The sequence below is a fragment of the Jaculus jaculus genome, chromosome 7, assembly GCF_020740685.1.
Source record: "Jaculus jaculus isolate mJacJac1 chromosome 7, mJacJac1.mat.Y.cur, whole genome shotgun sequence".
Classification (NCBI taxonomy): Eukaryota; Metazoa; Chordata; class Mammalia; order Rodentia; family Dipodidae; genus Jaculus; species Jaculus jaculus.
Window position 1 is genome coordinate 87,541,035 of NC_059108.1, and position 16,077 is coordinate 87,557,111.

Sequence of the window (16,077 nt, forward strand, 5' to 3'; positions counted from 1 at the left end):
AGCTCAGTTCCATCAGGCCTACAGTGTTTTGGGAGCATCAAGGACCTCCCTGGCCAACAACTCATTGGAAGATATCCCATTCCTGGCACTGAAAATCTTCTAGCAACAATCTACCACTCCTGAGTGTTCTATTGTGCAAAAAAGTAGGTTTCCTTATGATTTATTTATATCCTCTTAGATTTTGATTAGCCCTCTCTCCACCTTTCCTTTACTCGATCTCTTCCCCTCTCACTTTGGGCCTTTTCACCCCCATTAATCTATTCTTCTACATATGTGTGTGTGTGTGTGTGTGTGTGTGTGTGTGTGTGTGTGTGTGTAAAATGCCATCCTATTAAGCACCCCCTTCCTTCTTTTCTCTTCCTTTTAAATTTCTTTTCTAGCTTACTGGCCTTTGCTATTGAGTTTTCTTCCTACTCACACAAAAGTCCAATCATCTGTAGCTAGGATCCACATATGAGAAAGAACATGTGATGTTTGGCTTTCTGGGCCTGGACTACCTCACTTAGTATAATCTTTTCCAGATCCATCCATTTTCCTGCAAATTTCATAACTTCATTTTTCTGTACTGCTGAGTAGAACTCCATTGTGTAAATGTGCCACATCTTCGTTATCCACTCATCAGTTGAAGGACATCTAGACTGGTTCCATTTCCTAGCTATTGTGACTAGAGAGGCAATAAACATGGTTGAGCAAGTATCTCTAAGGTAGTGAGACGAGTCTTTAGGACATATGCCTAGGAGTGCTATAGATGGATCATGTGGTAGGTCTATTTTTAGCTGTCTTAGGAACCCCCACACTGATTTCCACAATGGCTGGACCAGATTGCATTGCCAACAATGTAGAAGGGTTCCCCTTTTTCTGCATCCTTACCAGCATTTATGGTCATTTGTTTTCATGTTTTCTGACAGGAGTAAGTTGGAATCTCAATGTAGTTTTAATCTGCATTTCTCTGATGACTAGGGATGTAGAACATTTTTTTAAATGTTTATATGCCATCTGTATTTCTCCTTTTGAGAACTCTCTATTTAGTTCCATAGCCCATTTTTAATTGGGTGTTTGATTTCTTATTATTTAGTTTTTTGAGTTGTTTTAATATCCTAGATGTTAATCCTCTATCAGATATAGGGCTGGCAAAGATTTTTTTCCCATTCTGTAGGTTGCTGCTTTGCTTTATTCACAGTGTGTTCTGCCATACAAAAGCTTTGTAATTTCATGAGGTCACAGGAATTAATCTCTGGTTTTATTGTCTGAGCAATTGGGGTTATATTCAGAAAGTCTTTTCCAAGACCAATATGTTGAAAGGTTTCCCCTACTTTTTCCTCTAGCAGTTTCAGATTTTCAGATATTAAGGTCTTTGATCCATTTGGACTTAATTCTAGTACATGGAGAGAGATAAGGATCTATTTTCATCCATCTACAGATACATATCCAGTTTTCCCACCACCATTTTCTGAAGATGCTGTCTTTTCTACAATGAGTATTTTTGGCATTCTTTTTTCAAATATCAGGTGGCTATAGCTACCTGGACTTATATCTGGGTCCTCTATTCTTTTCCATTGATCTACATGTCTGTTTTTGTGCCAGTACCATGCTGTTTTTGTTACAATGGCTCTGTAGTATAGGTTAAAATCAGGTATGGTTATACCACTAGCTTTATTTTTTAATTTTTTTGTTTATTTTTAGTTATTTGAGAACAACAGACAGACAGAGAGAGACAGAGGCATATATATATATAGAGAGAGAATGGGTGTGCCAGGGGCTCTAGCCACTGCAAACGAATTCCAGATGCATGTGCCAACTTGTGCATCTGGCTTATGTGGGTCCTGGGGAATAGAGCCTCAAACTGAGATCCTTGGGCTTCACAGGCAGGTGCCTAACCACTAAGCTATCACTGAAGCCCAGCTGGCCTTATTTTTGTTGCTCAAAATTGTTTTAGATATTAGAGGGGTTTTGTGCTTCCAAATGAATTTTTAGATTGTTTTTTCTATTTTCATGAAGATTACCAATGGAATTTTGATGGTGGTTGCATTATATGTGTAGATTGCTTTCAGTAAGATTGCCATTTTCACAATGTTGATTCTTCCAATCCAAGAACAAGGGTTGTCTTTCCATTTCCTAGTGTCTTCTGCAATTTCTCACTTGAGTGTTTTAAAGTTTTCCTTGTAGAGATCCTTCACTTTCTTGGCTAGTTTTATTCCAAGGTGCTTTATTTATCTATTTAATGATGCAATTGTGAGTGGGAGTGATTCTCTGATTTCATCCTCTGTGTGTTTGTTGTTAGTATATATGATGGCTACTGATTTCTGTGTATTTATTTTGTATCCTGCTACATGGCTATTTATCAGCTCTAACAGTTTGCTGGTAGAGTCTTAAGGGTCGTTTATGTATAGAATCATTTCATCTGCAAATAATGATAACTTGATCTCTTCCTTTCCAATTTCTGTCCCTTTTATGTATGTCTCTTGCCTTATTGCTATGGCTAAGACTTCCAGTACTATATGAAATAAAAATGGGGACAGTGGACACCCTTGTCTTGTTCCTGATTTTAGTGGAAAAGCTTCTAGTTTTTCCCCATTTAGTAATATGTTAGCTGTAGGCTTGTCATAAATAGTCTTTATTATATTGAGATAAGTTCCTTCTATTCCCAGTCTCTGTAGGGCTTTTATCATGAGAGATGTTGGATTTTGTAAAATGCTTTCTTTGCATCTCATGAGACGATCATGTGATTTTGGTCCTTCAATCCATTTATATAACATATTACATTTATGGATTTGTGTATGTTGAACCATCCCTGCATCTCTGGGACAAAGCCTACTTGGTCAGGATGAATGATCTTTCTGATATATTCTTGTATTCTGTTTACCAATATTTTGTTGAGAATTTTTGCATCTATTTTCATGACAGAGATTGGTCTGTAGTTTTCTTTTTCTTTCTTTCTTTCTTTTTTTGTTCTATCTTTGCCTGGTTTTAGTATCAGGGTGATGCTGGCTTTGTAGAAGGAGTTTGGTAAGATTCCTTCTTTTTCTGCTTTATGGAAAAACTTAAGAAGCAATGGTGTTAGTTCTTCTCTGAAAGTCTGCTAAAATTCACCAGGGAATCCATATAGGCCTGGACTTTTTTTAGTTGGGAGATTTTTTTTTTAAATTTTATTTATTTATTTATTTATTTATTTATTTGAGAGTGACAAACACAGAGAGAAAGACAGATAGAGGGAGAGAGTATGGGTGTGCCAGGGCTTCCAGCCTCTGCAAACGAACTCCAGACGCATGCGCCCCCTTGTGCATCTGGCTAACGTGGGACCTGGGGAACCAAGCCTCGAACCGGGGTCCTTAGGCTTCACAGGCAAGCGCTTAACCGCTAAGCCATCTCTTCAGCCCAGTTGGGAGATTTTTGATAACTGCTTGGATTTCCATATTCATTATAGGTCTATTTAAGTGATTAATATCATTTTGATTTAATTTAGGTAGGTCATATAAATCAAGGAAATCATCCATTTCTTTCAGATTTTCATACTTAGTGGAGTATATGTTTTTATAGTATGTCCCTATGATTTTTTGAATTTCTCTGGTATCTGTTGTGATATTGCCTTTTTCATCTTTAATTTTATTGATTTGTGTCTCTTCTCTCTTTGTTTTGGTCAGATTTGATAAGGATTTATCAATCTTGTTTATCCTTTCTAAGAACCAACTCTTTGTTTCATTGATTCTTAGGATTTTGGGGGGCGGCTATCTGCTTCATTAATTTCCGCCCTAATCTTTATTATTCCTTTCTGTCTACTGATTTTCAGTTTGCCTTGCTCTTCTTTTTCCAAGACTTTAAGGTGAAGCATTAGGTTATTTACTTGAGAACTTTCTAATTTCTTAATATTGGCACTTAAAGCTATAAATTTCGCTCTTAGGACTGCCTTCATTGTGTCCCAAAGGTTGTGGTATGTTGTGTTCTTATTATCATCAGACTCTATGAATTGTTTGATTTCCTTCTTGATTTATTCATTTACCCATTCATCATTTAGTAGCATATTGTTTAGTTTCCATGATTTTATGTATGCTCTATAGCTTTTCGTGCTATTGATTTGTAGTTTGATTCCACTGTGGTCAGATAGAATGCAAGGAATTATTGCAATTTTCCTCTATTTGTTAAGATTTGCTTTGTGTCCTAATATATGGTCTATTTTAGAGAATGTTCCATGTGCTGTTGAAAAGAATGTATATTCTGCAGCATTAGGATGAAATGTCCTGTGTATATCTGTTAAGTCCATTTCTTCTATCACCTCATTTAATCCAGATGCCTCTCTGTTTTTTTTTTTTTTTTTTTTTTTTTTGGCCTGGATGACCTTTCAATTGATGAGAGTGGGGTGTTGAAGTCATCTACTACAATTGTTTTTGCTGTTACCTGTGACCTTAGTTGTAATACTGTTTGATGAAGTTGGGAGCCCCCATGTTAGGTTCATGTATGTTTAGGACTGTAGGATTTTAATGTCCTCCTGTTGGAATGTTCTTTTAATCAATATAAAGTGACCTTCCTTATCTTTATTAACTAATGTTAGACTGAAGTCTACCTTGTCAGATATTATGATAGCAACCCCTGCTTTTTCTAGGCCCATTTTTTAAAACACCATTTTCCAACATTTCACCCTAAGATAGTGTTCATCCTTTGTGGAAAGGTGAGTTCTTTGGAGGCAACAAATTGAAGCATCCTGCTTTTTAATCCAGTCTGCAAACCGATATCTTTTGGTTGGGACATTGAAGTCGTTGTTATTAACAGATCTTATTGAAAGGTGTGTATTTATTTTTGCCATTTTTTGTTGTTCTTCCAGTTTTACCTTTGATCTCTTGTGTTAACTAATATTTGAGTATTGTTTGTTTTTTCCAGGTCCCTTATATGTGTGCTTTTATTTCTATTCAGCATGAAGGATTCTTTCAAGTATTTTCTGCAGAGCTGGTTTTGTCTTCAAATATTCCTTTAGCCTGCTTTTGTTGTGGAATATCCTTATTTCCATCTATTTGAATGGATAGCTTTGTAGGATAAAGTAACCTTGGCTGACAGTTGTTATCTTCCAGAACTTGAAATACATCACTCCAAGCCCTCTGGCTTTAAAAGTTTTTGTTGAGTAACCTGCTGTGATCCTGATGGGCTGGCCTTTGTAGGTAACTTGATTTTTCTCTCTAACTGCTTTCAATATTTTTTCTTTAGTTTGTATATTTGGTAACTTAATTATAATATGGTGAGGAGAGGTTCTTTTCAGGATTTGTCTGGTTGGTGTTCTAAAGGATTCCTGTGTCTGCATTGGTACCTCTTTCCCAATTTGGGAGAAGTTTTCTTTTATGATTTTGTTGAAAATGCCTACTATGCCTTTGGAGTGAAGTACTTGTCCTTATTCTATACCCTGAATTCTTATGTTTGATCTTTTCATAGTGTCCCGAATATCTTAAAATCCCATTTATACTTTCATTCATATTAGTTTGTCTTTCTCTTTGTTGGGCTATATTAGATCTGCCATCTGGTCTTCTAATTTAGATTTAGATTCTGTCCTCTCCTTCATCCATTCTACTGGTGAGATTTTCTAGAGTTTTTTATTTCATTAACTTTGTTCTTCATTGCTAATAATTCTGACTGGCTTTTCTTTATTATTTCTAGTTCCTTATTTATGTCTTGTATTGGCCTCTTTATTTTATTCAGTTGGTTTCCTGTATCTTCTTTGATTCCTTTGATTTCCACTTTCATTCCTTTGATTTTCTCTTTGACTCCTTTAAGCATATTTATGATCATTCTTTTGAAATCTTTCTCAGGCCTATCCTCTAACTCATTCTCACTGGAGGTCATTTCTGATGCATTAATACTTTTTGGTGGATTTATATTGCCTTGATTTTTGGTGTTTCTTGTGTTATAATGTATATATTTTGTCATCTTGGATTAATTTAATGCTTGGATTTTCTAGTTAGCTGCACTATTATTAAATGCATCAATCAATCTCATGTTATATATCTTCGGGATAGGAGCTTAAGTTGCTAGGTTTGGCTCTCATGACTCTTAAAGTATCTACAAAAGTGACCCTAGGTGTTGGGTTTGCCTGCTAAGAGTATTCAAGAAGGCTTAGTGGAACAAAATACAGGCAAATTGTAAAATTTAAGTAAGCAATGTACACATTCAATGAAAAATAGTACAGAGTAATTATGCAAGAGTAGTATTATGACAACCAGATCCTCTAACAAAATCATTGTCCCTTAGGGTGTGTGGTGCCCCACACGCTTAATCCTGTCAACAGGAGGTTGAGATTTTTACTATACCCTGTCTGCTTAGGGTTCCAAGTCAGCTTGTGACCAAGTGAGACCCTTTCCTAATGTACAACAGAAGAGGAAACAAAGCCACTATAAAACAAGAAACAACAAATTATAAGCCCCAAATATAGCTTATTTAAGAATGGCATTTCTGAGCCGAAATAGCTCAGTTGGGACAGCGTTAGACTGAAGAAGAATGGCATTTCTGACCATCCATCAGATTTAACCTATACTTTGTCCTGGTATGGAAAGTGCAATTAGCATTTCTGGTTCAGGCCTATATGCTAGGCTTATTTGGTGAGTACTGACCTCATGTAATCCCAGTTACTTTTTGGGATGATTTTGGTCTCAGTTATGCTGCGCCCCTGCTTAGGTCCCTTTTGGTGCACTGTGGGTTCAAGTAGGCTGGCTGGGTGGCTGGATCACTGCTGTGGTTGCTGGTGCTGGGTGCTGTGAGCTCCGTTCCCCAGTTCTCTAGTGCTTGCTGGCACTTGTGCTTGCAGTGGGTGAGGGGAGGCTGTGGATGGTGGTTTTAGTTCTCCTGCTGGTCCAGGTGATCCTCTACCTCCTAATGTGCTCCTCCGTTGTCCGCTGCCATTCTCCCTTCATGTTTCTTGAGTTTGTGAAAAACTCTAGTGTGAGTGGAAAATCCCCTCAGCTGGCTTTTCCTGTGGCTCAAGCCAAGCCTTGCAGCTGTGGCCCTGCAGATCTGGTGCTGCCACTGCTGGAGCCGCTTCTGCCTGCCTATGTGGGCTCTGGATGCTCTGATCTCTCCTACTTCTCTGCTGCTGTTGGTAATTCTTTATACATTTCATTTTTTAGTAGAAGAGTGTATTTTGCTGTTTTTTTTTTTCTCCCCTAGGCTTTTTTGGCATGGTTCCTATGCTGCCCTCTGAACCCGAGGCTCCCAATTTCTTACATTAGTTCCTTTTCTCATCACTGTGACTAAGAACCCAACAAACAGCAATTTAAGAGAGGAAATGAGGAAGGCTCAATTGATTTTGGTGTACATATACATGTGAGTGCTTGTGTGTTGGGGGGTGTGTGTGCAAGCATTCAAAATTTATTGGGGACATCTGATTCAAACCACCATAGAAAGAATGGAACTTTCAAGTGATGTATCTGTTCTGTGTGTCACCCTTTAAGTAGCCTTTGACCCATGTTCTTGTAAGCAACACCACCATAACTCATTGGCTCAACAAACTAGACTAAGATGGAAATCATTCTTTGAACTTTTGTTGTCCTATTGGGGTGGCTAACTATTAGTGTAGCTCTCCCTAGAAAAAGTTGCACAACAAGTTTGTTCCTAAACAGGTGCTCAGAAGAACCAAAGCTGAGTCTGGGTAGAGTAACTGCATGCCTATGTATAGTAAGACATACATCTGAGCTGGGCGTGGTGGTGCACGCCTTTAATTCAGGCACTGGGGAGGCAGAGGTAAGGGGATTGCCGTGAGTCCAAGGCCACCTGAGACTACATAGTGAATTCCAGGCCAGCCTGGGTTAGAGTGAGACCCTACTTCAAAAAACCAAAAAATATAAAAAATAAAACAAAAAGACATACAACTGAGGCAGATTCATCAGAGAGCAATGCATTGCTGAAGACACTGCATGCTCTGGTTACCAGTCACAAAGAAATCAAGGTTGGACTGAGCTAGCTAACATCTGCAGGGATAAAAGGTGCTATATATGCTTCTAGGTTAATTTACCACCAATGGTCCTGTTACTCTATGGAGCCTATGTGATATTCAGACAGCAGGCCAGGCAAGATGGAACCTACTGGTGCTATAGTGGCATAACTATGACATGTATGATCAACTGTTTTCTAATGGAAGTTAAGGTCCACATTATTGGAGTAAAGTCATTTGGTAGTATAAGCCAGGGCAAAAACCTGTGGCTGGGGAAGCCATGTGGCCCAAACTGGGAGGTTGCTGCTATTGTTAAATAGATGTGATATGCCTGTCAAATTGCCTTCCAAAATTGTGCTTATGCTTACGGATTAAAGCTGCCTTTGACTGTGGTAGAAGGAAACTTATTTTTTTTTAATTTTTTATTTATTTATTTGAGAGCGACAGACACAGAGAGAAAGACAGATAGAGGGAGAGAGAGAGAATGGGCGCACCAGGGCTTCCAGCCTCTGCAAATGAACTCCAGATGCGTGCGCCCCCTTGTGCATCTGGCTAACGTGGGATCTGGGGAACCGAGCCTCGAACCGGGGTCCTTTGGCTTCACAGGCAAGCACTTAACCGCTAAGCCATCTCTCCAGCCCAAGGAAACTTATTTTTATAGTGGGTAGTGATTATTTGTGGGAGTTCATAACTAGTCAAACTACAGAGAATAAGTGTCTGTTGCTGAGGTCCAGACAGTTACCATGGAATATCAGGCCAATATACAGAAAATAATCATACATCTGTATCATCCTTCCCAAGGCTCAGGGAACAACATGGAAGAGGAGACAGAAAGAGGATAAAAGCCAGGGGAGTAAGTGTAGTGGAATTCTGTCCTATGAGAATGATATGACCATTGCCATATTGAAATCCAAGTGTTTTTGATCACCTAAATTAGATCCTCACAAGATGGCACCCATTACCATTCTTTCATAGAAGAAGCAGAGGGTCACTATAAGAATTAAACCAAATGTCCGGGAGAAAGGAAGGCACACTAATATCAGATATTAAATACTTTTCCATTATCAGAGTTTCTCAAAGCTGGCCAGTATACTACAATTATCAGAATCTCCAAGGGAGCTTGTTAAGAGACAGATTCATAGAGCCTCATTCACTGGACCTATCGAAGTTGGAGCTATATTGGAGTTTGTTATTGATCCCCAACTTTTCCAAGGGAGAAATGCCTTTGTACCCCAAAGAGGACATTAACAGACAAGTCTAGCTGGTAAACCAGTGAGTTTTAGAGGGGTTAGAGAGGAACATGGTGATGCTGCAGCAGCCCTATCACCAACAAGCCATACCCCTGCACATATTATGATACCCAAAGGCATCATTACTTGCCCCCTAATCGACCTTCTGCCTCCTATGTATTCTGGCATGAATGCCCCATGACCACCTACAGCAGGGTTAGAATTATGTGCAGCTCAGGCAGAAGGAAGTGGTGGCTAGAATCTGATGATGAAAAAGTCATTGAAGGCCTTGACCCAAACAATAAATATTAACAAGTTATGAGCTATTGCATATTTCAGGATCCTGCTCATATCCTGCCATGATAAAACTTCCTCTTGAAACTGTAAGCTGAATAAATCCTTCCCTCCTATGAGTTGCTTCTAGGTGGGTGTTTTGTGCCAGCAATGAGAAGGTAACTGGTACACATATAAATTGTGTGGTGTGTATGTGTGTGTATGCAGGTGAGCACACACGTGTGTGAGCCTGCATGGGGAGGGCACAGGATAACCTTGGGTGTCATCTTCAGGAGAATCACCCACCTCCTTTTGGGAGTCTGTCATTGTCACTGAGCTCACTAGTTACCCTAAGCTGGCTAGCCAGTGATCTCCAGAGATCCTCTGACTCCACCTCCCCTGTTCTGAGATTTCTATGCTTGCACTGCCACACCTGGCATTTTACAAAAGTACTGGGGATTGACCGAAGGCCCTCATGTGTGCAAGTACTTTACCCACTGAACTATCTTTCCAGCCCATAATCATCTTTGTTGCTCAATACTACATTTCTTCTAGTTCCCCATGATCCCTTTTAAGATAAAGAGGTTAAACAGAGCTTGTGCCTCCCTTGTCACGGTCTGTTTTTCAAAATAAAAAATTACTATTGGCTGGTTCAGAGATCACTGCCTGTGCAATCAATCAATCTCTAAGAGAGAAGGATACTTTTTAGGATACACCCAGCACCTCCTCCTCTTTGTCTCACTTTAATTTCAACTTACTGTTGGTCATTAACCCTTTTAGAATGAAAACCAACTCAGTGCTTTCATGCTCAATTATCTTTGACTTTCAATCTAAAATGAACCATTTGCTGAACAAATGGAAAGAGAAACATTAAAAGCAAAAGCTATTAAAGAATTATAGACTTAAGAAGCTACACAGTACCTGTACATTTTGCTCTGTAGTCCAAGAACCTATAAAATTGTACACACATTAGAAGGGAAGTTTCCACCCAGCATGCATTGATTTAATGGAATAACACCAAGTCATGTGAAGTATGGGCCTTGATTCTTAGGGTACATTTTGTTGTTATCCTGTACTTAATAGGACAAGTTTTAAAAATGTGCTGCTGTGCATACACAATAGCTGCTTTTTCACTTATGCTTTTATCTGTGGTGAAATTATTTTCTCTGTCAAAAGATTAAAATAAATTCATAACAACTTTTCAGAGTTGCTAATCCAAGTAAACTTCTCTGAGAAAATTCAGTATTTAAAAAAGTCATGAGCCAGGTGTGATGGCACATGCCATTAATCCCAGCACTCAGGAGGCAGAGGTAGGATGATCATGGTGAGTTTGAGGCTAGCCTGGACTACTTAGTAAATTTCACATCAGCCTGGGTTAGAACAAGACCCTACTTCAGAAAAAAAAAAAAAGTCATCTCAAACCTAGACCCAAACAAGAAATGTTAATAAAATTTACTTCTTCCTGCAATGGACAATGGCAAAACTGAGATAGATAGATGATTTTTTTCTCTTTAAGACAGGATGGTGTTGAGAGTAGTTTATGAATTAGTATTTTGTAGGTACCAAATAAGTTCAGAATTTCCAACTTGAGTATGAATGAAATCAAACTGATATTTGAGTCAAGTGGCTAATAGGATAGAAAGGTAAATGGGTGTAGGCTTATGCTGTCAGAAAGGAGTTATGCCTGACATCTAGACTTGGGGCCTGCCTTTGCCTTGTGGTCTTGAATGAGGTTTGATGGATTTGAGAAGGAGGAAGAGGAAGCAGTTTCTTCATGTCAGAAACTGTGCTAGAAACTTGCCTTATACTGGCCTTGATGACTCCTCTGCCTCATTTTCTTTCTCCTTCTCCTTCTTCAGATTTTTCAAATTTCCTTAGTAGAAAACCATTTACTTTGTTAGGACTGAATAGTCAGTGCTTGACCTTTTTGTGTTTTTCACTTACCGTGTTGCTTGTCTCCTGATCGCTCTGTCTTCTGCTGGTGCTTTTCTAGGCTTGGGCCAACGGAACCTCCAGTTAGAATTAGTCTCTGGTGAGTTGGAGTTCTAGCTGTAAAGCCTAAGCTGAGATTTCTTATGTCTGAAATGTCTTTTAAAACTTTTTATCTGTCCTTGACACATATTCCCTTGACACATATTTCCCTTTTTGTTGTGTGTTGTTTGTATGTGACCTGTGTGGTGTATGCACATGTGTGTGCTCGCCCAGTGCCCCAGGTGCTCACCTGTGAGGGAAGCGGGTCAGGGCAGGGCTCTTGCCTGTGGAAGCTAAAACAGAATGCTGGGTGTCCCAACTCCATCCCTTGTCCGCCAGTTATTCTTCTTATTTATCTTTATTTATTATTAGTTGATAGCAGAGCTTGCTATTTTTATGACAGCTTGCAGATTCCCTGATCTCTGCTACCCTTTGTGGCACTGGCATTACGGGCATATGAGGCCATGCCCACATGTTCAATGGGATCTGGAAATGCCAACTTGGGCAGTTTGAGCCATCTCAGGACCTCATGATTGCACAGAAGTACACAACTGCTGAGCCATCTTTCCAGCGAACATAAAGTTTTTTTTTTTTAATGATTCAGTTATTCCCCCCTCCAATGCACACACAGTCTTTCTTTTCCTGATATTTTGTCTTGCTTTCTTTTAGGGTCCCATTTGAGTCATGGTTTCATAGGAAAGGAACTCTTTATAAGCCACTTCCTAATGTCTACTTGGATGGCACAGTACCCTATTTTTTTTGTTGTTGTTTCTTTTTTGTTTTTTTGAGGTAGGGTCTCACTGTAGCCCAGGATGACCTGGAACTCACTATGTAGTTTCAGGGTGGCCTCGAACTCATGGCGATCCTCCTACCTCTGCTTCCTGAGTTCTGGGATTAAAGATGTGAGCCACCATTCCCGGCAACAATGCCCTATTTTTTAAAAAAATTATAAAACCTGAAGGATATAGGAAACCATCTAAACCTAAAATCAAGGTAGTTTTTGAGCCAATCTCAAAGAATAACATAGGAAAATAAAGATTTGAGAGCTGCATATGGCCTTAGAGAAGCTGTAGTTAAGTATCAGATTATCAATCAAACTGAGGTCTTGATTTGTCGAAGATTAGACGTTACTTCCTCTGACTTTAGGATGAGGTTATTTCTATCATGTCAGATGGACAGAAGTTCAAATGTCAATGATAACTCATCTATTCTCTGGTAAAATACCAGTATTATCTACTTTTTCCAATATTTTTTAAAATGGGCCTGCATATTAATATTTTATCTTGAATCCTGTTCCTTTTTTGGCATTGTTACTGGCATATCACATGCTGATATGGCCTTACATACCAGTGGCAGGCCAGGAGAATATGTTGAGAAGCAAGTGGAGTCATAGAATTAGCTGCATGATGTTTTGTTTTATAAAGTGGCTTTGCTTGAACTCACTAGATTGTAGAATTTAATAAAATCCTCTTTCTTCCCCATACTCCCCTTGCCAAGGTACCACACTATGTTCAACTGATGTACTGCACATACCTACATAGTTTAGTCCTTTCAAACCTTAGTGTGCATAGCTAGTTAAGTTTTGATTAAGTAGGCCTGTTGAGGGACTGAGGATGTGTTTTCCCAGCAAGTTCTTAGATGTTGCTGTTGCTGTTACTGAGTCAGGGCCATAAATACATTCATAGCCTCCCTGAAGTGCTCAACTCACGAGGAATGCTAGACCTTCCTTTTGGAAGGAGCGACCATTGATTGGTTCAGACATTTATAGGGGATTAGCCAATAAGTAACAAGAGCATAACAGAGCATAGAAGCCAAGAGTAGCATAGGGAGGGGAAGAAGTAGAGGAACATAGGCGACAGTGGACAGATGATACCAGTTTGTTGGAAAAGAGTCTCAACCTTATTATCATATTTGTATTAATTTGGTTAATTGATCATATACTTTAATTTTCATAAAGTAACTTTTAGAAGTATCCCATTTTATTAACAGTAAGATAAAAACATTTTCTAAATGTGGAAATACAATTAAATCATCTTTTTGGCTTTTCTATGCAAATACTATTTTCTTCTATGAGTTTTTTACAAAATCATATGATATAATGTACAAATGAAAATTCCATTGATTGCCTTAGCAAGTCATTAATAAAGAAATGAGCAAACTGAGATGGTCTAAAAGATAAATACATTCCCTAGAGGAAAAAAAAAAATAAGACCAGGGAAACAAATACAGTGGAAGGAAGCTTCCACACATCCAGAAGTAACTCTGTAACATGACATGCGGTAGTGCTAATAAGCACTGGCTGCCAAGTTGTACAGAGAAAAGCATGAACTTGATTTCAGATCAAGCTCAATCTAGGAGTTTGGAAGGGGTGAAAAATGATGGATTAATGCAGAGTTGGCTTGGGCTTAAAAACAACATGTGACAGATTTTTGCTAATAAAATACTGAGACTGGCCTTGCTTCTTTCCAACAAGAATTAGAATAGCAAACCCTTTTGTAATTCTGTTGTTGATTCCAGAATGAGTTTTTTAGGAATTTGCATACTGAGAGAAGAGAGAGATGAACCTCTCTGATGTGTTTTCTGAAATGCATGGACCGTTAAGCTATGTATTTGTTCTCTTGCTTTCATTGTAAAAGGCACCATCAGTCTTTTGGGCAGCAGTGGTGATTTTCAGTGACAGCTGAAAATACAACTTAGAAGGAGTAGATAGAAAAAGTACTTAATGTTTGTGGTAAATCAATGAAACTACTACAATTTCATGTTTTTGGAGGAATAGAATTCATTCTACACTCAGATAAATGAGTTTATCTAAGGAAAAATCACAAGCAAACAGCAAAAGCTTGATATTGTTTATTCCTTGTAGATTGAGCAAACTGGTCTCTATAAAGCTAGTTAAATTTTCCCTTAGTTAGAACTTAAGTCATTTAGGTCCGTTCCTTAGGTTTGAGACTAACATCAGATGTCAGTCTTGGTGCCACTCTCAGAGTAAGAATTTGGGGATAGGCCCATGAGTTAATTGGTTTTTTGAGTAAAGGCAACCATCAAGAGACTATGGTCCAATTTGGGAAGAACAAACATAACTGCATACCCTCTGGGAAATTCTCTTCTCTTCATTCCTGCATAAGGATGCTGTCAGTTGGTTTCCATCATAGCATCTGAAATTGTAAGCATAGTTTCTTGAGTACTGGGTAGCTTTATTCTCTTTCTTTTATGATTTGGGAGAAAGGTCAGGAACCTACCAGAGAACAGGTAGCATTACAATGGGATTTAATATCTATTTCAGTTCTGTAAATTCCTTCTTTTTTAAAGATAAAATTTATTTATTTTTTGGACAGAGTGAGAGAGACTGAGAGAGCAAGAGAGAATGCAAGGGCCTCAGCTACTGAAATCCAACTCCAGATGCTTGCACCACCAAGTGGGCATATGCAACCTTTTTCTTGCCTCACCTTTTGTGCATCTGTGTGTCTGGCTTACATGGGATCTGGAGAGAGACCCAACATCAGTTCTTAGGCTTCACCAGCAAGCACCTTAACCTCTAAGCATCTCTCCAGACCAAATTCCTTCTTTTTAAATAGTCTCTTTTATATTTCCCTTAAGGCATATATACCATTCTTGTAAATTTCTTCTATACAGCTGAAGTTGAATTTATAAATGTGCTGGTGATAGAAGGAGTTTCATCAACAGATTCAGGCCATTCACCATCCACAAGGCAACTGCCAAGCATCCAAACATTAATGTGTTTCCATAAACATAAATATATCAACCAGTAGAACCAAATAAAGAGCCCAGAAATAAAGCCATATATATGTATGTGTGTGTGTGTGTGTGTGTGTGTGTGTGTGTATGTGTGTGTATGTAGTTGTCATGTATGTCCACTGATTTGATAAGGGTGACAAGAACATACAATGGGGAACAAGCAGTCTCTTTAGAAAACTAACCATTCTCCCCAACAGTAAAAGAATAAAATTCAGAGAACATTGCAGAGGAAGTGGTAAAAAAGAGTACAGGGCTACATTCATTGCTAGCCAGAGAAGCTTCTTGATGGAGATGGTGGTAGAAACTGAGATGACTCAAACTACTATACAATGCTGAAAATAAGAGGCTGTTAAGAGCTTAACACTATATGAAACATCTTTATCACACCCTCTAAGGCTTAGGCAACAATGCAGAAGAGGGGTTAGAAGCCACAGTGGGGGAAGGTATACTTTGGGGTACTGTTCTCTGGACATGAACTATCTGGTGCATCCATGACCTCACAGTAATTGTTGGTATCCCCACAAGACCTGCATGGTTCTGAGCCTACCAACATTTTGTTGTTGAGGCTAGAGGAGGACAAAAGGAACAAGACATCAAAGGGGCAAGAGAGGGACAAAAGAAGGTAATGGGACAGGAATAGAAGATTACCAAAATATAAGAAATTGCATATGATTGAGTATGAGTAACAAACTTGACCTATTTAACTCAATAGCAAATAACAATCTGATTTTGAGATGAGTAATCATTTCAAGAAGCATTTCCTCAAAGAAGACATACGTCTGTATTTGAACATGTATCTAAGAAAAAGCTCAGTATCACTCATCAGGAAATGCAGACCAAATGATGAGATGTCACCTCACCTATTAGGATGGCTATTTAACAAAACAGCCCTCGAGACAAAAAGTCTTAGTGATTGGAGCTAACAGAATGAGACGTGTAGTACAA